This window comes from Phalacrocorax aristotelis, chromosome 4 (assembly GCF_949628215.1).
Source record: "Phalacrocorax aristotelis chromosome 4, bGulAri2.1, whole genome shotgun sequence".
In the NCBI taxonomy this organism is placed as follows: Eukaryota; Metazoa; Chordata; class Aves; order Suliformes; family Phalacrocoracidae; genus Phalacrocorax; species Phalacrocorax aristotelis.
The window spans coordinates 4,350,698-4,375,850 of NC_134279.1; the positions used below are offsets into that span (position 1 = coordinate 4,350,698).

The 25,153-nt window shown below is 47.2% G+C and overlaps 1 protein-coding gene and 1 long non-coding RNA gene across 3 annotated transcripts in view; one reads left to right on the plus strand and one right to left on the minus strand.

The window, feature by feature from the left end:
* LOC142056002 (uncharacterized) overlaps positions 1–25,153 on the plus strand; it is a 93,815-nt gene that overhangs the window by 15,480 nt on the left and 53,182 nt on the right. For both annotated transcript variants that reach the window (XR_012660162.1, XR_012660161.1), the window contains exon 2: positions 1,674–1,759. This is a non-coding gene — a long non-coding RNA (uncharacterized LOC142056002). The remainder of the gene's footprint in view (positions 1–1,673; positions 1,760–25,153) is intronic.
* The window catches only part of LOC142056000 (bifunctional heparan sulfate N-deacetylase/N-sulfotransferase 4), a 106,822-nt gene continuing 105,308 nt past the window's right edge, over positions 23,640–25,153 (minus strand). Inside the window, exon 15 of the transcript XR_012660160.1 lies at positions 23,640–24,135. The gene's annotated coding sequence lies outside the window, so the exon portion shown is untranslated. The remainder of the gene's footprint in view (positions 24,136–25,153) is intronic.

Genomic DNA, 25,153 nt, shown 5'->3' on the forward strand with positions numbered 1-25,153 from the left:
AACCATGGGTAGGACCTAGCAGGGATCTCTCCCCATCCTGCTGTCCTGGCACTGACGCCACATCAATGAGCTGAGAAGGGCTCAGCTCCTCTCAGGAAAAGGCTGGGGAGAGGTGCGCCCTTGTCCTTCCCCACCGCAGGAGCAGAGAGGCCTGCAGGGACAGGAGTACAGAAATCAAAGCAGGCTGCGTGACACCCGCATTGCAGGTGTCGGAAATGGCACCCGATAATTTGGGGATTGCTGAGGGTGGCCTACGTTTAAAATCACAATATCGTCATAGCGATGAACTGCTAATCACTGCCTGCCACAGAGGTGAGTGAAGGGAGCAGAATGAGGATGACCACGTCCTGACACTGTCTATATAAGCATTCTGTGTGGAGTCACTGGATAGTTTATCACATTTTTTGACTCACTTAAGGATATTTTATAATGAGACTAGTAGGTGGCCCAACAAGAGTAAATCCTTCTATCAGGCAGCACGTAATTAATACATAAAAAATAAAGTCAGGTTCTCTCTTTAGCAGCTTTTAAGTATTCCAGGCATTGCGATGTCATATATTTTATGGCAGCTTTGAGCTTAAGGAATAATTAAAAAAAAAAAAAATCTATATTCAAGATTTTAATTCTAAGCATTTAGAGATGATAAACTCTGAGGGTGAGATTTTCTGCTGCCTTGCACCTTGTGCAGTGTCTGTGGAAAGTAGCTCTCAATCTCTGCCCGTCCGGCGCAGTAGTGTTTGCTACCTGCAGAGGGAAATGCCGACCTCCAAAACGGGGCCTGATTCCAATTTTAAATTAATCAGTGTAAGCGCAAAGTAGCTTCTACAAAATTGGTAGAGGCGGGTCAGGGGAAGATCAGAAGGACCCGCTCCTGCGGCTTTATGCGACACGATGGGAAGCCGCCGGCGGGAAGAGCCTGCCACCAGGCTCCGGGAGCGGCTCATCAGTATTCTGCTCCTGGCAATGTTCTAAACACCAGCAGATTTCCTAGTTCAGTGACTTCCCGAACCGCTGCTGGAAAGCTCCCAGGAGAAACCCCGGTGTGACCTTGTGCAATCTCTTTTTGCCAGGGAAAATGGTCTGTCAGTCGCCTGTTCTTACAGCGCATCGGTGACAGGCCAGGGATCAAGGCTCGCGCACGCGGGAGTCTGTTGTGAGGCAGCAGATAAGAACGGCTTAAATTTAACTTTTATTTGTGCCTTAAACATTGAATGAACTTTTTTTTCTTCTGTATGTTCTTGGAGCAGCAATGCGGTGGAGGGCTGGTGGAGCCAGCCTCTCGCCCCCACGAACCCTAGCTTTTGGTGGCGTGGTTTTATGCTGATCGTTTAGGGTATGTGCACCTAAAAGGGTATAAGAGTGCTCCTTTCCCTGTCCAGGGGTTCTGCCAGCGCCTATTTAACCTCTCTCCTCCTGCATAAAATACAGCACCCGGGCAGGCTTTGAGCAAATGGAAATCCTGTATTTCCATGCATGTGCCTTGCACATCAGCCAGCCCGTGTGCAGCTAGAAGTACTGGTGAAGAGTGGCCGTTTTCCCAGTTTTTCCTGAAGTGGTCACTATCCTTGGCACCGTAAGGGCTGTGGGGAGAGGAGAGTCCATGCTGCATATTATCCAAGACTTTTCTTTGGATTGCAGCTCATATCCACAATAATCCTCTGAATTTCTTCCAGATTTTTTTTCCCAAGCCCTTTGAAGCCTTACATCCGTTTTATAGACGAGAAAGCTGCAGCCCAGGGAGCGTCGCTCAACGGTGGAGGTAAGAAAGAAGACCCCAGGGTCTGCTGCCTGTTTCTTCTGTATTCGCCTGGGAAAGGGCAACACCTAAACAAAGCAGCCCAATGCAAAGAGCGTGTTAATAGCTGGGGTTTGTTACCGCTGGGCGTGATCCTCCAAATTAAACCAAGCCCGAGTTTGTGGTAAGGCAGCATTAAACTCGAGGAGACGCTCTGTTACACTAATTGGGATTGCTCAGAAAAGATCAGGAGTTTTCAGATGCAACGCTTTAGGAAATGAGTGCATTGGACTCGTGATATGCGATTCCCTGTGCAAATGTTTCGAGGTAAGAGCTGGCTCTTACCCTGGGAAGCACCCTGAATTAGAGATTTATTTATTTACCACAAACCGCCAGTGAAACAAGGCAAGATTTTGCTGCTTTATTTGTGGGTAGATAATGAGTATGTAGATACATTTGTAGTCCTCAGGATGTATATTAAGATTCATTAACTATCTTGAAGTTCACCAGTTTAATGCCATATCATCCAGGAATAGCCTTTCGTAAAATAAGGGTCAAGATTTTACGTCCTTCCTACTTGTGGAATTTTTTTAAAAGGCATAAAAATAGCTATCTTCTCTAGCATTGCCCCGGAGAATTGACCTTCCTACTAAGAGAACAATCTTTCAGTAGGAAATGTTTGGGCACATTTTTCCTGCCCTTCGAGTTGATTTTGCTGAGCGCATCTGCACAGTCTCAAAGCAAGAACAGATTGTTGCTATTAACCTTATGATGAAACTTGATTTTAACATATGTAGAAGTAGTGTATAAATGATTAACAGATGTTATAAGTCTGTAGCGGCTATGCAGCCTGGAGTATATGCATATTCTGGGTGGGCAGGTCCTTTTGAACGGTAGGTATCATGCAGTGCCAGCAATCCTTCAGTCACCTTTTTGACCTTAAAGGACTCTCCAGGCGATTAGTCATTTAACACTTGTTGATTATATGCTGAATCCTTCTATACCGTGAAGTATAGATAGCGTAGCGGGAGCAAGGCTTGTCTGGTCGTACTGGTTTTGACAGAGAAGAAAGTAAAGGGGGTGAGAGCCGCAGAGATGCGGATGCAGAGTCCCCTCCTGCACCTCTAAAGGACTCCCTTTGGAGCCGTTCCTCCCTCCGTGTCCGGGCTGCCTCTCCCGGCACCAGGGATCCATTCGGGCTCTTCAGCCTGCATTAAGAGACCAAACACTGCATCCTGCCGGTTTTGCTGTCGGCGCCCATTCCTGCTACCGGGAGCTCTGCACGCTGCTGAGAGCACTTACCAGCAGGGAGAGCGGGAGGAGGTGGGGGAAAGGCGTCAGGCGAAAAGACCATTTTGATGTACAAGATAATGACCCCTGCTGAGAGTCCAGTAAGTCCGGAGCGCTGCTTCGAGGGGGAAGGTTTAAAGCAGTGTGGTGATATTAAGGAATGTTTAGCTGAGATGGGACCACCCGTTGCTTGGTGCTCCGTATAGGTGAAAATTGCAAGTCTGACTGGAGTTAGAGGAATAAATGCATTGAAGTTAGCGTATGTTGCTGCGGACTCCTTCCCAGCGCTAGTTCCTCATTGGTTTGGGCCTGAGTTTGTATCATGGTAGTTTCTGGGAAATGAATTTTCTCTGCTGGAAGCGAAGCTCCTTGTTCCTGTACTATTTCACTGCTGTGGCAGCAATACCTCTTCCCGTGGAAAGCACTCGAGGGGTGCAAACTGTGTGTTCAGGTAGCAAGGCGGTTGGCATACTGAATTAGGACCACAAGACGCTGACTTTCTTGACCTCTGGTGTGACTTTTCCCCTTGTACTGTCCCATTTCCCAACCCACAAAATGGAAATACAGTACTTTTGGCTTCTGCCTGTACTCAGTGGCCACAGATGTCCTCCAAGGTCTTGGGCTTGGGTCTCCTGGCCTGGGGACGCAGTGGGGTGGTGATGGGAGCCGCCAGGTTTAAGCAGATTACTATTATTACCTGATGTTCCTTCCTCTGTGTTTAGGATGGAATTGCTGCTTTGGATAGCCACGGGGACCCCGGTCCTGATATTTATTTTGAAACGATCTTCAGTGGGTTTTTGTGACTTTTATACCTCAGCATATATTGCCTGGCTCAGAGGAGCTGGACTTGTCGAGGCCTTTGCTTCATCACCCAGTACGTGCTAGTTTGTTGGCTTGCACCTGCTTGCAGTTTGTCAAAGTCTCTTTTAAATGAAGGGGAAAGCGTGAAAGGCAGAAGCTGTTTAGCACCTTTGGGATAATCGGAGGTGTGCCAGGCACCTAACGGTAATGTCTGCTTCCCATTGCTCAGTGCGATTTGCAACGCAAACGTACAGCGCGAGGGCAATTTTCTAGAATGAGTTGAAAATGTATGAATTTGCTTCGTGTTTTTTTTCAGTCAGAGCAGCAAGTGCAGCGGCCGGACGCGAAACGGGTACATTTCGTATGTATATTTGTTTATTCTGCATATATGAGCTGTGAGTTGAAAAATCATGGAAGCTACCAAGTCCAACATGAGGAGTGCCGAAATTCAGCATTAAGATTGATTGAGCAACTCTAGTTCGGTTTCCTTACTTACATATATTAGGTTGCAGTTACGTAATTCAAGGTTTTCATTGCGCGCGTTGTGTCCCGGCTTACTCCGTGCTCGGGAGGAAGGGGAGCCCGTGAGCGAGTGTGAATTCGCTCCAGAGGGAACGATTTCCCCAGAGGCTTCCCTGTGGCGTATGTACGCGAACACGTGACGCTGCACCGCAGCGACCGGAGCATCACGACGGTGTGTGAACTCCCTCGCAAGCGAGACTCGCTGCGTGCGCTGACTACTTGTGACAACGGCTGTTATTCATGAGGAACTGATAAGAAATCAAGAGTTGAAACGAGCTGATTCCTTTTGAGTATCAAGTAGGGATTTCGTTTTCCAGAGGACTTTGCTCCATGGAGCTCACAGCCCAAAACGCACCCACAGGCTGTGTGAGCAGGGGCACCTTCCCTTTTATCTGAACGAAGAATCGCAAAAGCAATGCGTGGCTTCGGTGTTGGGATGCCTACAGTGGTTTTGTTCAAACACCCCACGGCAACAGCGTTTTGGACAAACGTCTGATGCGGACGGTTTCAGTTCCTAATGCTAAAGCCCGCCATTTAGTTATTAGTTATTATTTTGACTATACCCACCCTGTAAAGCTGGCATTCGCGTTGTTGTCGGTGGCGTTCTGCAAAAATGTTGTATCTATTAAGGATTTTAAAAATTCAGTCTTCTCATTAACGGAGTTACCTACCTTGGGCGATGGGTTCTGTGACCCTGTTATTTCAGCCCTGTAAAACTCATATCGGAGGCAGCTCGTGCCCCCAGAAATCCTAGGCAGATGTGCAACAAGGGGAAAGAGGGGCAAAATATGAAGTGGCTTGGGAGTCCGTGGTGGGGCTGGTTTTCTTGTCTTTTTCACAGCGCCTATTCACTAGAACAAACTGCTTCTACAGGGTATCGTGCTCTGCTTGACCTCGTGGCAGCAATAAATCCTTTCCAGCTTTAATTCAATGTCTCGGGCTGCCTGTTGGCACTAAATTACATTAAGGGTGGCCACGAATTACATTGCTGCCGAGGGATGTGGCACCAACATCTATAAAAAAAACAAGCCAGGAGTGCCTGGACCAGTGATCACACACGTGGCAGCCGATAGCATGAGGATTGCTCTCTTGAAAAGTGAAGCCCGAGTGTGGTATTCATCGGTTGTCCCACTGGTTTGTCCTCAACGTGGGGTGGCTGGGAAATCAAGTTTAGAAATTGTGGTGAAGGAAGGGTTGAAGAAAATTGGTCAGTTTTTATCAGGGAAGGAGCAAATTGCAGGGAGAGAGAGGAAAGCTGGAAGGGGTAGCATTATGTAAAGGGCTGTAATAAGATGGGCAAAAATCAGCTGTTTTCCACGGATGCTGGAGAACAGTGAGGAGTCACGAGCTTAATTTATCGAGAAATTGGGTGGAGTGGAGGGCTAGGAGCCGTGCAGTCCCCCCTCGGAGGTCTTTGGGATGCGGGTGGGCAAAGAGGCAGCTGCCCCCGGCTGCTGCAGGCGCTGGTCCTGCCGGCACAGCTCGGCTGCAGCCCCCGTTCCCGTCACCCCAGTGTCCCGGTGGCATCTCAGGGAGGACTTGCTGCGGGGGTAATAGGACAGGGAAGAAGCTGCCTGGGGATGCTGCTAAAAGTCCTTTGTGGAGGGCTTACAAAAAGCAGGACTGGGCTGACATCTGCTAGCGAAAACCACCGCCGTGCAGCTGGCCCTGCCGCCGAGGCCCCTTTCACTGCTGCGTTTCTGATTCTTTGATCGCGCGTGGGGAGGCTCAGTGACACTTTAATAGTATTTTAGTTCTGCCCTGGATATTGCTTCCGCGTTAAGCTATTTATAATATCGGTATTATTGTTCTCCTCTTTTCCTCTCTAAATTGAGCGGTATCGTCTTTCGCATCTCTGTAGTGCCAAAAACCCGTGCTAGGCAATTCTGGGTATGTTAATATGTAAGGGTTGGGATGAAACCGTTACTAGGAGTCCCGTATAAAACCAGGAAATTCAATGAATACAATAAATGCTGCACTTGATAAACCCAGTAAGCTCCACTGTGCTATTTCTACCCACAAATGCCGTACTGGATACGTGCTTGGAGCTCAGTTGGGTTATGCATCACTGGTTAGCCGTGCAGCACGGAGCCCTTCTCTGGTGCGTCCCCTTGTAGGCACGGCTTTGTGCTTCTGCACAGGCTGGGCCTAAATCCTGCCTCCCTCTTGCGTGACACACTGGAAAATTTTATTATTTCTGTATTCTTCACAAGAATGAATAACAGCCTGACCTGTAATTACTTCACTGCCTTGTTTTGCTTTGCTGGGTTTTAATGTGAAACCAGTCTACGCTTTCAGCTTCCCGGATTTGCATACTGACGATCTATGGCTGCACGGCAGCGGCTTTCAGGGGGGACGGCAGAGGAGGTTTTGGAGGCTGGGAGAAGGTGAATTCTGTAGTGAAAGTCCATAAACCACCACATTTCACACCTGGAGAATACATGGAGCTTGCCCATAACAAGATTTTAGGTCATAAACTGTACACATGGCTGCTCTCCCCTGCTCCCTTGTAATATATATACATATTAAGTGTATAAATGCCCTCCTTGGTAGCTCTCTGAGAGTCCCCTGGGTACTTTTTACCCCCTCCTCTCAGAGGTCAGCACAGCTGTAAAAACATGTGCTTATAAGAGGAGAAGGCTAGCTGATAGCACCACCAGAAAGCTTTTGTAATCCTGGGAACACTACCCAGGTAATTAATTCTGAAAGGGGAAAGTTTGTTGTCAGCACTAGGGCTTGTTGGTGGAAAGGTAAGTGCCTTTTTTGGGAGGGCTGGGTGGGTTTTTTTGGTTGTTTGGGTTTGTTTTTTTTTTTTTTTAATTTATTGATATGTATAGTGTGGGGAGTGGAGTGCGTGTGTGGAATAATCAGCTCTTATTTGAAAGAGGCGGTTGTTTCTGAAGGATATGGTGGCTAGTTTAGAAAGGGTAAATCTCTTCTTAGAAGTTAAGAGCCTGGATCCGCATATCCAGGGTGCTTACGGGGAAACCGAGGCAGGTTGCCCACCCAAAGGCATAGCAGGGATTAAATCCCTGTTAAACAAGGATACTCTTATGAGGCGCGTTAATAAGAGGGTAGGTTTAAGTCTAGGCGCTTCGCAGCTAGGAGCGAGGCTAGTGTGAAACCCTGCGCGTGTGAACGCGGCCGCCACTGTGCTTGGGCGGCCTTCAGAGTTACTGCTGGCGGCTTCCCCAAGGTACGACCTGCTGCTGGAGGAAGAAGCAACCCCGAGCATCTCAAAGCAACAATGAGAGTGGTGAAATGCATATGTGATTCTGGACCATATGGATTGATTTATGTCTGAATACTGGCTTTAGGTTAAGCTATCACTGCTATCAGTTTCCCCCTCCGTTTGGTGAGGAGCTGCGTGCACCCAGAAGTTATAATAGTGCTAAGCTCTAGTGCCAAGGACGTGCCTGCCGTCTGGAGGGGAGGAAGGCTTCATCGTGTTCGTGCCTTGGTTGCAGCACCAGGATGCTTGGTGAGACCGGAGGAAAATGGTCCAATTCTCCGGTGCCTTTTGCAGCTGCTCTTGCTGCTACAAAATAAATGGGCAAGGTGGCACTGTGGAGCTTCTTACCTTGGATGCCTGGTAGTGTTAGGGAGAGCAGAAGGTATATGTGGCTTTTTAGCTCTGCTTTTCTGCTTTACCTGCTGCTACCTCTCTTACCTTACATGAAATGTGTCTAAAATACTCAGTTCATAAAAAACAAAAACCAAACAAAAAAACCCCAACAAACAAGCAAATAAAAAACAGGAAGGAAATGCATTTGAACTTGAATAAATTATAAATTTAGTTAGGAAAGAAAGCACAGTTCTTTGCTGCTGAGGGTATTTAAGCTTTTAAAGGTGGAGACAGAAGAGTAAAGGCCCTTCTGTATAAGAAGATGGCTACCTCATTAGCAAGCTAAGCTAGCTTTTAAAAGATGTAAGCCCAGGCAAGGGGAGCAGAGGAAAAGTCCTCTTCTGAGGGCATTTTTGCCCTCTGTTTTTCCTGACAGTCATGGATAAATTCCTGCTGGTTTCTCATTTCTAATAGAAAAGGGCTCTGGCCAGCCCTGTGGGAGGAGCAGCTTCACCAGAGTTCACGGAGTGGTCCCTTCCTTTCTGCCTACGTCTGCGTGTCCGTGAAGCGGTGGGAGAGATTCCCACCCCCGTCTCATCACCACGGCTTTTCTGATGTATTGCGACAAAGCCGTAGCTTCTCTGGTTTGCTGCCGGCATCCTCTCAAATGATGAGGGTTTAGCTAACTGAATTGTCACCCTGGGGTTTTGAGGAGGCGCAAAGCTGTTCGGTCAGCGTTACGTTCAGAGTTGAATCGCTTGTGCCACGTGGGTAGATGGGTATCATTAGGATAATGATGTTGCTCAGTGGAAGCAATATGGGGTGATGCCTGTAACTGTGTGGATTTTCTTGGACTGGTGTTGTGGTTGTGTCTTCTGGGGTGCAGGAGATGAGTGCACCCATTTCCAAGTGTTCTGGTGTGGGCGTAGACTTATATATTTCAAAGAAAAAAAAATATAATCCAGTGCACATCTGTAGTCACAGATCAGCCAAGTACTTCGGTGTAAACCTGTCAGTATTATTTTGCGAGGAGAGGAGATTTTCCACAGTCGGAGAGAGACTGTATCTCATGCTCCAAACAAAGCTTGCAAAAGAAAAATCTGTTCGATATTCAGTCAGCTAAAATGAGCCATAGTATTTATTCCCAGAGCTATGTCTTCCCTAAATATTAGATCTCTGTAAGTATCAAAGGTGCTTCCAACCAAAGTACCGTGCCTTCGACATCAATAAAAGACAGGCACCTACGGATAACTCTTCCAAAATGGTTTTATAGCTAGTTAATCAATGTATCACAGCAGACATATTGCCTTTTATTTTCTGTTTATACACCACCCAGGATCCTTGTATATAGTGTTGACGCCAGCACAAGGATACAAGAGCTTAGAGATCAATACGAAACACTTCTTCAGGTATATTGATTACCAGCTGCTAAGAAAGGGATGACAATAAATTTCTGTATATTACCGTTCTGTCTGTGAGCCTGTTCAAAGGAAAGAAATGCCCGGTTTCCCTTTTCTATTCCTCTCTTCTGAGGAGGTGAAAAAAAAAGTGGTAAGAGCTTGGGGATGTGGGGTCATCTTTTATTTTTTTAGAGAGTGGGAGAATCTAACATATTTCTTATTTGACTCTCTTCTGTCTTGGGAGGAGAGAAAACTCGGGTGACAGCTAAAAGGGAAAGAATGCCAAATCCCCCGAAACCCAAACCTGAAAAGACGACTCCTGAAATCCTTTTATTAATCTAATCAATATTTGTTTTAATATTGAATTATTGAAAAAAAGGAATTGAATTACTTTTCATTGCTATGGAAAGCGGGAGCTGTGTAGCGCAGACTTCTGTAACGCCAGGATCTAACCTTGTTTCTGCAAACACTCGAGGCTTCTATTTGGCACAGTTTTCCCCCACTCAAAATGCAGAGGCTCTCGGAGCGCGGGCTCGCCGGGTGTGCTCAGCATATTGCAGAATTAGGCGAGCAGGAAGGCCACCCGCTCAAGGGCACTCGTCTCCGGTTTATCTCCTGAATTACGCTGCAGAAGCTTGAATTGTTTCCATCAGCAAGTGCCTCTCACGTTTCGGAGAAGCTCTGTGGTAAGTGAAGGACACAAATGAAAGAGGTGGAATATTCCGAGCTTGATAACTTTAATAAAACTTAGTTATTATAGTTGATTTCAGGGGGTGTGCGGGGATGGGGTTGACACTGAAGCGTTGCATTGCTCTATGCCAACGCAACGTCCTGAAGCCTCGGCGCTGCTCCCACCCGAGCCAGGCACCAGCCGCTCCTCCCCGCTCTTGGGTGAGGAGTTTGTAGGCGACAGCAGCGATCGGAGCAGCGTGCGAGTGCGGCATCAGGTCCCTTAATGTCTGCACTTGTTCACAGAAGGGAAAGGAAACAAGTCAGGTTACCAAAGGACGTGTGTAAAACAAAGCTTGTTCTTCAGATATGCCCCTTGCTTGTCAGCAAAGAATTACCATATGATCTTTCAAGGTTCAGAGCGTGCCAGAGCATCTCTATAAAATCAGCTACAGTTAATGTTACCCCCTTTTTCTGCTCTTCCAGTGCATGTGTTGGAAACTGAAAATGATCCAATGATGGATATATATATATATATATATGGAGGTCATAATTTGATTATTCTGTTAATGTTTTCTTAGCCATTTTGATCAGTTGAGCTTTTTTTTGTTTGTTTTTGTTTTAAATAACTGCTTTGGCAGATGAAATGAAACCTTGACTTTGTCTTATCCTTCAAATTGCCTGTGCTGCCTGGGGTGCACAAGCAGGCCGGTCCAAGCGTCCCCAAATTAACAACCCAAGTTCTGGAAATCAGGCGCTCTTTGGAAAAGAGATCTCTCTTGGATGCGAGTTTGGTCTTTGCCTGACAAAACAGAGTTCACGTCTGGGGGTCGTAGCTCTGCAGCAACACAAAGAGTAAATCAGGCTAGGGAGGAGATGAAGCCTGGAGAAGAAAGCGACTTGCCTAGCGAGGTCTTGGGAAGGAACGAGCCGGAGCTTTGTGCCCGGGTTCCTAGTTCCCCGTGAAATACTGCCTGTCACTGAAAAGCTCCCAATGGAAACACGTATGGCTGTGCGGCTGTTCGCTGAGTTACACCTGCTTAAGTTTTTGCCCCTACGGAGAAAATTATGCTTAGAAAAATAACTGTGTCTATGACAAGTTAGTGAGCTTCACGGCATCGTCCCCTGGCAAGGGGACATCTCTGAGCCAGCGTGTGTTTCTGGCTGGAGCGAGCCACATTAATCATCTAAGGAAGCAGCCGTATGTACAATACCTTTCAAGGGTGTTGCGGCAATGACCTTAAATTTCACTTTACAGTCCTGCGCTCCTGGCTGGACCTGCCGCCGGCGCTCAGCCAGAGCACCCCTGCCCTGGCACCCCTCTGCCCCCCATCAAATCCTCTGTGCCTCCGGGTCCGGCTGGGGCCCGCTGGCATCGCCGTGGCGCCGTGGTCAGGTAACGGTCTGGTGACGGCTCTAAGGTGGCGTGAGAAGTGGCCGCATCCCTGCCGGGGGCAGGGCTGTGCTGGGGGACAGGAGGGCTTCGGTGCTGCCGTGAGCGGGAAGGCGTCGGTTAAAAAAAAAACAACAATCTAAAGAGGTTTTTACATTTCCATAGGCTGTGGGTAGAGGCTGCCAGTGGTGTTTTCTGAGAGTCTCTAATAACAATCCTGTCTATCAAGCGCATGATCTTCTAATACCTGGTGAAATCACCTCATTTTGGTTTTTGCATGCGTACACTGAAAACGGTGAGGCATTAGGAGGATTTTGGAAACCTGAGTGAATGAGAGGCTGCTGGGGAAGCTGAAGAATCTCTTTGTGTGACCGAGTCGAACTTCAGGATTAAAAGAAAAAGCTGGAACCAGCCGGGGGTGAGGAAGTGCGCTCCATCTGTCAAAATCATCGCCCTTGCAGAGGATAATCTGCAGTCAACCAAAACTTAAAAAGCCTTCCCCAAACCGGCTTTATCCTTCAAAACGGAGGTACTGGTGAATCCCTTCTGTGGCCTTCGTGAGCACCTGCAGGTCTGTGGGTTACCCCCCCGGGTAAAAACCCTTTCGGCATGTGCTCCGTGCAGCCTGCCTGGAGGTTGTGTGTTTTTCTTGTACCCACTTTTAAAAAATACGCATTCTTCCCTCCCCTCATAAATATCACGTGCCGTAATCTTCCTTTGAGCGATGCTAGCGACTGTCTCTGAAGTGAGCAGCTACGTGTGTAGCAAGGGAGGCAGAGGGGATGAGGTGTTGGGGTACAGGGGGCCCAGCCGGCTCGGGGACCTTCCCTCTTCTGCAGATCCTGGAGAGGCCTGCCTGTGGGAAGCGGTTCATGCTGGGGACAGGGCTTGGGAAAAATCACGGTGCTCTTTTTTGGATCCTGTGGAAATTTGCTGAGAGGTTTCACGCCCCTGAGATATACCCATCCTCTGCAAAAAAAAGCTCCGAATAATGCTTTGTGTTCATTTTAATCCCCCCACCCTTACTTTTTTTCATACTATAAATACAAAAGAAAAAGGGTGGCTGCTTTTTCACACTGTAGGTGAGGTAGGATGAATCAGCACAGACCCCCAGGCTGTTGAGCCGGGGACGGTGAGCCCTGCGCCGTGTCCCAGGCACTTGGCAATCGTCCCATCGGCGTACCCTGACTCCACGGGCAGGCGTCCAATTCATCATAGTCTAATCACACCAGGACAAGGGTCTCGCCGCTCAAATAACAGTGAGGCAATGCTGTGCTGGTGGTGTAAATTATGCAGCCCAATCTCGGGAAGGCTGCGGGAAGACACTTCATCAAAATGCCATTACACGGCGCGCACAACTTGCTGCTGCTGGTGGCTGGGCAGGCAGGTAGCTGCAGACTCTGTTTAATGACAAATTTAATGATAGACTCCTGAAGAATTACTGTTGATTACTCTTCTCATATTCATCTCAACCTTTCTCCCCGCGGACACAGAGCCGGGCACACAGCAACCCTGTTTTAAATCACCCTCCAGCCCTGTGTGAAACAACTCCGAGCGCCAGCTGGAAATAGCCAGGTGTGGCTTTAAATTAAAAAAGAAAAAAGAAGAGAAAATGCATGTCTATTGAAGAGCCAGATCGCCTCTCAGGAGAAGGGGTTGCACGTGGGGAGCTAGAGGGGGCTAGGGATGCCTGGCGGGTGCGGAGGCGACCATCCCTTTGGGGTCTGGGGGGAAGGAGGGCCGGTGCTGTGTCCCTGGCTGCCCTGCCGAGGGGCATCCCTGGGAAATCCCTGCTCTCCCGGGATGGCAGCCTCGGCACGGCAGAGAGGGGCCATGAGGGTGCCCAGTAACTGATTTCAGACCCTTCTGCCAAAAAAAAAAAAAACCGCAACAAAAGTTAGAGCTCAGGCACAAAAATGCATCTGCAAATTCATGAGTGTAGAGTTTCCTACTACTTCATGTCCCAATTTCTCCACTTCCCAGGCAGTGCCTCGAATCGTCTATGCAGAAACCGGGCTCTTGGTTGCACCATCCCTGCCTAGGCCTTCATCCCATACAGGGGGAATGGAGGAGGGTGGGATCACTGGCTCAGGGGACTCTGGGCTGCTTCATGGGCTTTTGGAAACGCGTAATGGAAAAACACCTGTACGCACATGTGTATGATAATGATGTCCATAGCATCACGTCCGTGAGAGGAAGGAGAATTTGAGGCGTTGCATTTTAAGTGACAACATGGCTATTAAAAATTAAAGCTTTGTTTAACCCCATAGAATGACCAACATTTTTTCCCTCGTGGGAGAATCCTCCTCACACATCTGCACGAAGTAACTCTTGTTGCTTTGCCCTCTGCGCGAGGGGCAGCTTTTGGTGGGACATCAACAGCAATCCAGCTTAAGCCTTAACTTCCCCTACTCCCCTCAAAAAAAAAGGATAAGAAGTGTATATAATTTCATTAAGACGGTTTGGTCCCGACAGGAGCCCGGCCCACAGCGCAGCCCACTTGAAATTATATCCTCTCCCATCACAGAGTCCTCCTTGAAACATTATCGTCACCGTTCCCGGGGCAAAGCGTGGCTCTTTCACGGCCCCTTTGTATCCCCCAATCCGACCGCTTCAGCTACTCAAAATAAACCGTCTGTGTTAACAAGGAATAAAAGCAGCTGAAGTAACCTGGGAGATGTTTCTACCTAGAAAAGCATAAATTTAGAAATGTATTCATATTTTTGTTTCGATCCGTTTTGGACCACGTATTCAGTCGCGTGTAGGAGGCGGGGGCAGGGCGGGATGGGAGGCTTTCACGGGGAGGTCCGACCCGGGGCCTGAGAGGGTAGGCTTGGGCCAGAAGTGGCGTTGGGGCGGGTCGGATCCTGTCTCGGGAAGGTCCTTCTGACTCAAAGCGAACTTTGGATGAGGTCGGGGAGCCTGTGTTTCACTGAGTCCGCCGGGCCCGTCACGCAGGGTGACTGGGTGACTAGAGGTGGATGCATTCAGGCAAAGTTATGCTACTTTCCTTCAGGTATCTAATACTGATACCTTGCAGTTATTATTAAGACACAATTAGGAATGTAGATTTCAAAATAATGTCATCAGTGCTGCCAGGGGTTTTTTTTGGGGGGGTGGTTTGTTTTTTGTAGTTTTGTTCGGTTTTGGGTTTGGTTTTCTTTAATTTTTTTTTGAGGAACAGGCTTTTGCTGTGATGTTGTTTTATGGAGTTTTTTGCTTCTTTTGCCTTTTTTCTAAATGATTTACAAACGTCTCTGTCATCGTTTCGTTCCTTCTGAAAAAGCCTTGTTTTTTGAAGAAGCTGCAGCATGTCAGATTAAAGTGCAAATACCCACTTCAAGGCTCTAACAAGTTCTGTGCCACTAAGAGCCTTTGATTTCTGCATTTAATTATGTCTCATTGGATTATAATAATCCTATTCTTCCTTGTTTCTTGAACTCGGTTTTCCATGCTTGTCTTTCACTTAATTAAAAGTGCCTCCTTTGCTGCTAGGCTGGTAGTGAAATTAAGGCTGACACATCGGGGAACTTTGCATCTGGAGGAATCTTATTTTTAACCTCTCAAACTCAGCACCTACGGGGCTGCTGGCGGGTGAACTTTTATTCTAATATTGTGAAATCTGACAAGAGAACAGTCCCATCTGCGTTGCCGAAGGGTTGGATGAGGGTCCCCAGAGAGCTGTCCCAGATGGTGCCCGCCTTCCAAAGTGAATCGAAATCCACAGCGCTGTACAGCGTTCGGTTGGGTTTTCTCTTTAGACTTGTCTACCCCAGGGCTGAGAAAGCGAGGGGGAGTTGGCACTGACCGGTGAGACCCAAAGCCTGGCAGGGTGCTGGGGTAGCGGAGCCTGGACCTCCCGGTTACCCCTGCTGGGGAAGCTGGTGGTGGTATGACCGGTCTTTGCCGGTCACGGTCCCCGTTGCGGGGTGGGCGGCTGACCCCTGGCCAGACCGTGGGACCGTAGCCACCTCCGCAGGGCTCTGCGCCAGCTGAGGACTCAAGTTTTCCTCTGGCAGAGCCTCTTAACATATAGGTTATTGCAAGTGTACTAATCTTAAGCCTTGTTTCCTCATTTTCTTCTGTAAATGTAAATCCCATCTATTTCATATTGCATGCTTATAAAGATAGCGGCCAGTAAAGGCGTACAATAGTATGGATGCGGTGAAAACATCTTGAAAGTTGACTACTCACAACACGTCATGAGGCATGGATGATCTTCAGGTTTGGGGGTTTTTTTTACAGCCCTTGGTCTGCTTCAGACGTGTCTCTCTCAAACGACAGTGGTTGAACTTCTCAGATGTGACCAGCAGGTTTTTAGGTACCTCAAGGCAAACCGGCTTTTCACAAGTTTGCCGTGCCTGCAGCTGCTCACACACACACACACACACACGCACACGCACACGCACACACAAAGGGCTGTCTTGGGTTTTGGCTCCCTATTTTTGTTTTCTGGGAACAAAGATACATGTGTTTATCCCGGTTACTCTTCCCTTGAGTAAAGAAATACTCATCAGAAGTCTAAAGAAGTGAAAAGTTATTCTGGAAATCTGCAGTTAAACATTTGCAAGGTATTCAGAGGCGCAGAGAACGAAGTTGTGGAATGCCGTGCTAATTTCTAGCTAAATTCCAGCTAAATTAATCTTTGGGCAAGTGTAAGAACAGCTGTGTCCAAACCAGCGTTGTATTACGGAGCGGTCTCTGTGCCAGGGTGGGAGGAACAGAGAGCGCCTGGTAGTCCCGTTTGGTACGAGCCATGCTGCATAAAGTCTGCACGATGCTACGAAACCTGTGGCATTAAATGCAGACTAAGTTGGTAGAGTTACCTGATCTGTGTGTCTCATAAATGCGCCGTTTCCAGTGGTTTTGTCCAGCCAATATTCATTGTACGTGAGTGCACGGGAAAAAGCCCGCAAATTTAAGAGAGATTTCATTTAGTTATTTCACACACGCATACTGAAACGTTTAGAATGCCGTCTTCAGGAAAATAATAGCTAATACAGAGAAATAAGTAGTTCAGGTCAAGTGCTCTCAAAACTTGTTGTCAGAGCTAGTTGCTAGGTAGTGTTGTAGTGCGTTAAGTTAACGATATGATTAAAATGTGGTTCTTGCCTTACCCACCAACACGAAATGCTACGAGGAGACAAAGCAAAGAAAATGTGCTTTTGGCATTATATAGATCATTACATTTTGAGTTGGCAGCTGCTTTGGGGCACAATATCTTGGCCCAAAATAACTTGGAGGTCTGTGTTATTCATATCTAACTTATCTGGTAACTTTCAGCTGAGGCAGTTGAGAAAAGTCTTCAAAATTCTCCAAGTACATGCCGTTATTTTCAGTTCTAATCACCTTATTTCAGTTTTATGCCATTCAGCGGAGTGGATTTTCCTGTGTGGTGTATGACGCGAGACCCCTTGAGTCATCCTGGCTTCTTGGGATCAGCCAGAGGATTTCAGGGTGTTACGCTTCTTATTCCTGAAGCGGCGATTTGGGATTTTTGAGATTAATGCCACTTCTATTCTTTGATCCCTATTTTCTCCTTCCCGTGGTGCCAGAAGTGCAGATCGGGCCATGGTCCTCCTCTGCCCCAGCTGTTCCCGCAGGCACACAGCTGGGTTTTCAAGAGGCTCCTCCGAGTTTTTGGGAGCCTCCTCCAGAGCGTTTCCAGCCCAGTCCGAGCGCCGCACTGCAGGGATCCGATCGTTGTGCTGGCTGTCATCTTTGCTCTGGCAGCTAAGGGAAAGCGTTTAAACCCTGCCGCTGTAATAGGATTATGCTTTTAGACCCGAAACGATTCCAGCTTCAGAGAAGCGTTTTTGAAACTGGATTTGGATTCCCACGGGTTTTGACTACTCTGGGAAGCTGGTGAGCGATGGCGCGATTCATCGAGCCAGTTACAGCGAGGCATGCGTAGTGTAGGGCTCACACTGGAAGGAGTAGACCTTGCTGGAGAAATCCAGCTTTGGCTTTCCCAGGAAGTCTACACCCAACAAAAACCCTCTTGCAAGCCGTCAGATGGGTCAGGACCTCCAGGGTCGTCCCTTGTCCCCGGCTCCGCGGCTGATGCACGAGGTGGACCCCAGGGCCTCCCACAGCAGTGGAAAACCTTGCTGAAACTCTGCCCAGCTGATTTCCTTCCAGCAGGCTGGCTCATGTCTGAAGCCAGCCCCTTCCTGCAACACTGCTAAAGCGTTTAATAATATGGAGCATTTAAACATGGCAATTGCTCCTCTGATCTAGTCCCTGTAAAAGTACCTCTTAAGGCAGGACATCTAATTTGTCTGCCACTAAATTCCCTTTGCTGAGGACTCATACTTCATGGTGCCACCAATTTTCTCCTGCTCGCACTTGCTGAAGTAATACATTGCGCTCGCCTCAAATTAGACACCAGCTTAACCCTGTGACAAAGGTCACAAAGCCTGGTTGCTGTGAGGATAGATCTAAATATGTTTTTTTATTTGGGAAATGCCACATGTATCGGGTCGGTCAGCTGGCTTTGACACGGCAGTTGCGGGGCTTGGTTCTCCTGAGATGCTTTGCTAAGAGTCAAGACTTTGTCTTTACTATAGGCAAAATCCTCTCTCCAAGAGGCACTTTCTGTCTCCGGATGAGTGAGTCATTTCCTATTCGTTACGGTTTTCAGAACCCCTTTGCCGGCGTTGCGGTCTCCTCGTCATTAACGCATCTCTAACTACCGAGATGTTATTAGCAATGCGCAAAGGAGGTGCCGAGCCCTAGCTGGACCCGCTAGCTTTCCTCCCCAGGCGTGAGGAGGTGTTCTCCTGCAGCGCTCAGCCTCTGCCGAGGGGGGAGAGGGCACAGAGTCCGGACGCACGAAACCGTAGCGTTTTCCTTTGCCCTTTTATTACGCAGAAGGAGGATGGGTATCTGCCCCAGGATTCAACTGTGTCTTTTATTGGAAAAACTATGAAGGAATAAATTATTAGGATAATTAATCAACAGCTGGCAAATGAAAGAAGCAGCCAAAATGAAATGGAATTGTCGGTGGACACGCGAGTCATCTTAAATTGGCTCTAAGCTTTGTAATTGAAGGTGCAGGAGTGCAAAACTTATCATTGGAAGAAAACCAGAAAATGGATGTACTTAAGGTTGGGCATTTATGAAAGTAGTTTTATTGCACATTACCAAATTTTATAACGTCTTCCTTGTGTCACTGTTAAGTGTCCAGAATTCTTCTTGTTTAATGAGTAAAATAAAAACGCGTTTAATGTACCAGGATTAAATAGGTCCATGGGAAAGACAGGTCTGCCAAGGGTATTTCTGCTTTAGTACTCAGTATTCTGGCAAATTCTTATGGAAGACACGGAAATAGGGAGCAGAGAGCGAGCTGTCGGTAAACGCTTCGCTTCAGCCTCCTCAGCGCTTAATGCTCCAGGGCAGCCTTTCTGAAGGAGAACAAAAATTAATTTCTCATTTACAAAGGAGCAGGCTAATGACTGCCGTGAAAACAGCACGGCCAGGTCCGCGTGCAGGTGCATCGGCAATCGGCTGCAGAGAGAAGGGTGATAAATTTCGCAGCGTGTAGTTTTCTGACAGCTTCTGGTAGCTCGAGTTTTCAGGCGAGTCAGGGCTGTAAAGCCAGTGAGGTCTTTGTGTAAATTTTATAAACGCAGCTGTCGTTTCCAGGAAGACACACAATTATCTTCTTTAAGGATTTCCCTTTAAAATAAGCAATTTTTTTTTCCCCCCTCTGATTTACAACATCACCCTCAGAGCATTTTTCTGATTCCTGCTTCTGATCTAACCTCATTTATCGACTCAACCCGCAAAACCCGCCAGTGATGCCGGAGCAGAGAACCGGCCACAGCAGCTCTGGGCTTGGCAGGGGTGTCCTCTGGGCCAGCCCGCGGCGGGAACGCGGTCGTTTCGGGGTTCAAAGAGCGTGCGTAGCTTTCTCTCGCCGTTCGCAGCAGGAGGGTGGGGTCACCCCCGATCCTCTTTCTTCCTGTGGGATCACTGCGTGGCCACCGCACGCCTCTCCTGCGGGGCCGGAGTGGGTGTGGCTGTTTGTTAGGGCGTGGTTCTGTGATTTTTATTTGGACACTTTCTCTTGTTTCACGTTTCACCTCGTTGCCTGATTAGCAGTTGGCTCCGTTCTGTGAACGTGCTAAGATTTAAGTAAAAGTACTTGGGGTTTATGAAACCATAGACCTATTCTGGGGAGGAAAAAAAAAAAATAAAAATCTGCAGCACTACAGAAACGGTGATTTAGGATCCGCACTAAAACCTTCAGCTGCCGAGCAGGCGCCTGTGGTCGTAAAAATTCTCAGTTATACAGATGTTTTCCACGGCAGAGCAAAAACGCTGTTGCAAGATGTCACCGATATAAAACACGTCTGTCAAAATCCTGTGTCTTGGCTTGTCCCACGTGGTGGTGGTGGTGGTGGGGGGGGGGGGGAAATTGCTGCTTGTGAAATGTGGTTTAGAAAGACCGTGCCGAGATGGTCTGTGTTGTAGCACTGACGCTATAGCTTCCTACAGTGATCCAGGCAGGCCTTGAAATATTTCTTCTTCAGCCAGATCTTCTAACACGGAGGGAAAGAAAAGAGGCGGCTTCCTGTGCACCTGACCTTTGGAAAATGAGTTCTAGTGTTGCGCTAAGGTGCTTGTCCGTTCTGATTGTCCCGGCTGCTTCGGATCGCCTCCCTGTATCTTCCTGAGCTGGCAGTGTTTTTTATCTTGAGGTATTGGATCATATCTTTTAAGAAGATTGAAGGGAATTAAGTCTCCAGGCTCAACTCTCTCTTCTTCCAAGCAGCTGACAAATTTCACTATGTTCTCTGTGGCAGCTACTGGAAATGGCTGAAGCCTGCAGAGGATGAACTGGGATCCATAAAAATGTTCTTCCTCCTTAAGATGACAATTTATAATTTAACTGCAGCTTTAACGATGGCAGATTTACACGTGGTGCCACCCAACTCGGCCTGGCTCTGTAACTGAGCAGCTCCCCGGAACCGGTGCCGGGCATCTGAGCAACGGAAAAGCGTGGAAATAAGGCAGAAAAGCTAGCGACATCAAAGCAAGCCTCAGCGTGCTCCTAGTACACGTTGTCCTAATGAACTAGGATATTTAAAAGTAATTAAAGGGAGTATGGTTTAGGAAATGAAAAATGATGCTTACTTGAGAGATTTGTGGGTTTTTTTTTTTTCCTCTGTGAAAGCTAGGAGCAGAAGAAATTAGTAGAGAAAGAAATTCAGCTGGTATTGAAATTTACAGGTGAAATAATAGATCTCGATGACGAGAAGTAGCCCCAGGGAAGGTGGGTAGGTAGGAAGAGATGGAGGGGAAGCAGGCTACAGTACAGCAAGGAAGAAGGCCTTTTAGGAGGAGAGAAAACAACAAATATCTAAGAGAGAAAACTTTCTCCTTCAATAAAATATTAATGAGCCCTGTATATCCGCATAATCAAGACATATAAGTGAAGACTATTTCAATACATATTTTTCTTTTCCTGTATAACAAGCCCTTGCTTCGCTTCATGTAAGGTTTTATTGCCAGGTGCAGATAACAAAGACACAGGCTGCCAGATATAGCCAGGGCACTCAGTGTAGGACCTCTTACACCACGAGCCTGGGGTGCGCCGTTTCAGACGTGCCTGGGGCTGCTGGAGGGCACGGGTTCCCCGCCTAGCGATGAACCCGAGCCGTAGCGAGCTCGGCTGTGGATCTCGACCTGAACGTCTCTCCAGCTACGTAGTGCATGGGGAACGCCATAGCGATAAAACCGCCGGGTTGCTTCAGTCCCGAGTCACAATGGGGTACCTGAAAGGTGATGGTTTTGCTTCTTTTTTAAAAAAATAAAAACAAAAAACAAAAAAAACCAAAAAAACAGATTGCGCATGAAATTTTAAATGCTTCACGTTGCAAAACAATTTTTCTTTGCTAACATGGTGTGATTACACAAAGCTCTGCAGGAGGGTGTGCTGTAACGACAGTGTCATTAAATAACATTTTCCGTTGGTGGGTTTATCCTCTCCTTTGTGAGAATATGTAATTGTCATTGATGCTAACGGGAATTGTGTGTCTTCGGAGGGCACGCAGATTAACACTGAGATGATTCCCTGGCCAAGACAAACACAGCGAAAGAAGAAAAAATATTAAAGGAAAATTCTGTAAATAAATATCTGCCTCACAGTAAGTTCTGTGAAAACTCATCCCCTCGTATATCCAGCTCTTTCTCGTCGTTCAGATCATACTGTGAAGGGAAGTTAAATTACCCAACAGGGAGTGGGTCTGACAGATAAGTCCCGCAAGACAGCAGAGCCCACACCAGAGTTAGAGGAGCAGCGAGTACAAAGTCAGCTGAATGGCGTGCAATTATCTCCCAAATTATAAAGCACATTTTTCCAACCCCTATAGCATTTTATGGAATTGCAAGATAGATTGAGGAATCCCACTCCACCCGCTGCTGACCTTCTGCAAATAACCTCTGAAAAAACCACCAGGATGATTCCAACTACCAGCTCATAAAGCTCGTTGACCTTCGGTGATGAAAACGGATTTGTGTGCTAACATGTCGCATTCCTATTCCCAAAGAAATAAGAGGACTATAAAACCAGCCCGCGTTTGGTTAGAGTTAGCGGTGTCAGGACAAACGGCTTTGTAAACCCAAAGTGGCAGATACGGGTTTATTCAGATATTTTAAATGTTTTTCTCCCCACTCAACAGCTGCAGCTGACGGAAATGCAAATATCAATCTGGTTTCCCTAGGAAGTCTTTAATTCTTCATGAATGGAAATGTGAGTATAAATTACATGTAGAATTCATTTCCGTAATTCTATAAATCAATTTCTAACTGGAATTTGGGTATTTACACGCAGTAAAAAGCGGTCGTCCTCTCCTCTCTGCATGGAGAAAAAGCCTTTTCACAAACGGACGAGCTCAGAAGCTTATTTAGTGCCTCCAGGTTGCCAGTGGTGTGGGAGGGAATAGTCCCACACCTAGAAGGTAAAATGCAGACCTTAAGGAACTGAATAGCAGTGGTACGTTTTTGGAAGAACTCCGCCAGCCTTTTACTAAGTAGGACTCAGGCAGGAAACTCGGCCGAGCCTGGAAAGATTTCTGTTCTGGGCAAAAGCCGTTCTGGTTCGTCGGTGGGTTTCATCCCACCGCTTCCTTTCCCACCCAGGGAATACGAAGGAAATGCAAGAGGTGGCCAAGGACGGACAGAGGGACAGGAGAAAAGTGGCTTTTCCCCCCCCCCCCCCCCGCCACTGATCTCTTCCTTTAGGTGTATAAAGGCATTGGGATCCGAAGCAGCAGACAGGCAAATGTCTGCGAGGGCTTTTAAAAGTGCCTGCCTGACTCAGCACCTGATAACAAATAATTAGGATAAAGCCCATGGCTTGTTAGTTTCTAAGGGCCTACAAGGGGTTTGTTCGTGTGGGTTTTTGTGTGTGTGTGTGTGTTTGTTTTAAAAACAGACTTCAAGTCCTAAAATATTTTGCAAGTTTTACCTACCGTGTCTCCCTTGTCTGAAAGCTTCGAGGAGATCCGGAAAGAAGCCAAAACTGGTGTTAAGGGGTCTGTAACGTCATTTCTAATTTGCTTAACGATAAAAGCTCTAGTGAGGTGTAATTGGCTATTCTGTAAGGTTTGTACTTAAGAATCCTTGACTCCGTTATGATTTAACGTTATTCTGACATAGATCTGTAAAACAAAATAATGTTTTATAACAAAAAGTAGAAGCTTTATGATATTGGGGGAGGGAATCAGTATCTCGTAATTCTGAGCGCACGGTTTGAGCCACCTTCAAGGCAATTTGCATCAGCTGCAGTCGGGTCCTTTTAAGGCTCCTCAAACAGAGCGGAGAAGAAGCCTGGAGTGATAATTAGAGAAAGAGCTTAGGCGGGGCTGTCCGAGTATCCGCACGTCTCACTGTGCGCAGGCAGGTAATACGTGTGAAAGGCAGGCCCCTAAATGCACGTTATGCAGCGTAACAAACACGTAGGCGTCAGGCTTGCCTGAATCGATGTTCCCTGCCCGGGAGGAGGAGGAGGAGGAGGAGGGAGGAGGCAGGGGGTGAGGTCGATGGCGCTGCCAGCGCGGGTGCAGCCGGTGCCGTAAATCCCATGGCAGCGTCGGGGCCGCTGTGTCGAGGGCAGGTGAGAGCCTCGAGCAGTTGCTGAGGCAGAAGCAGCTGAATCAGTGCCCGACTTGAGATACGTGGCAGAGGTTACTGAAGAGCAGATTTTGGTTCAGAAAATGGGGAAGAGGGTTTAAGGAAAGACGAAAAACGCTCTCTGTAATACACCATCAGAAGTGTTTATTCTGCGGCAGTGAGAAGAACCAATAATAAGGTGTGTGCACATCAATTATTTAAAACAATTCCAGCAAATACAGACTTTGACCTCCCTCACCACCCCCCCAACAAAAATACTTTGAGTGATCAAAATTTATTTTGATTTTTGTTTTTTTTTCTTCAACACCAAGTATTTGTTCGGCTGCGTTTGCTGTCGTCGCGTAGGAGGGGAAAGAAAAAAGAACAAAAATAAGAGCTTGGGCAAGACGGCGAAGTTTTTCCTCGGCTCTGTTAAGAGCATGTCTTTTGTTTTGAAATACTACAGAAATTCTCATAAGTCTTATAAAAGTTATCCAGTCACTGGAGCACTGAACACTGCAGAATCTGTGTCGCTTGCAAATCCTTATTTATTTTTGGTAGCTTTTCTAGATAGGATAGTGATGGAGGAATTGAATCCATAGACAGGTCCACACCTTTGCAGTCACGCTAAAAGGATGAACTGGCAGGGAAAAAGAGAAAATAAAGACAATGTGAGAAATGTTGTCTGGCAGGGCAATTCCCACCCCAAGAAATCCACTTAAATTAGAAAAAAAGTGTCTGAAGCGACAGTCCCCGGCAGATTTATGCAGAAATGGGTGAACTCATATAATGATGGACAGACTAACAGTTAAAGCTGCGTTTCGCGGTCTGGTATCGGTGGGGACCAAGGTAGGGAGGTGACCGTACGAGATGTCAGCTCTTTGAGCAAGAGAGTAACTACTGGGGAGAGAGAGATGGCACTGCAATCCGAGAGCTAGAACAGCAAAGCTAAATTGCATGTGCAAAGAGAGCTGCTCCTGACACCAGCGGCCAACTTAATCTTACTTAACTACAATAAAATTAGACACTTAGTCTCTGCTGATTTATATACCTGCGTTGTACCTGTTTTACACAGCTGTCACACGCTCGCACACATATTATAAACATCAATTTTAAACCCATTATAAACATAATTTGCTACTGAAGGAAACTAAATGACTAGTTTGGGCTTGATGTCTAGCTTGAAGGTGGCCCAGCCTAGGGGAAATGAGCGCCCTGCGCCCAATTCGTTCTCGGCCGACCGTTCTGGAGATGAATAATGTTTCCCCCATCTCGCGGGCTCAGCCCTTCGTGTGCTTTTCAGATTCACTGCGCTGGCTCAAAAGTTACACACGAATGGGAAGGAAAAGGAGGAAGGGGAAGGAAGAGGAGAAAATACTCAGCTTCTGCTTTTGTATTCAGGGCATGTCCCCGCTGCCTTATTATCACATCAGAGAGCCTGGACCCATCAGCGCTTTCATTACACAACACTTTCCTCCCCCAAGAATTTATAATTCTGCCGTCTTAATGTGTTTTGGGGACACTCGGCAGTCTGATTCTCTATCAGAGAGAAAATTTGTTTTATTAGAAAACATCTATGAGCAGTTAATCCGGCAACTTTATTTTAGACCTTGAGAGGTCAATGCATAATTTAGAAGGTTTTGGATTCCGTTCTCATT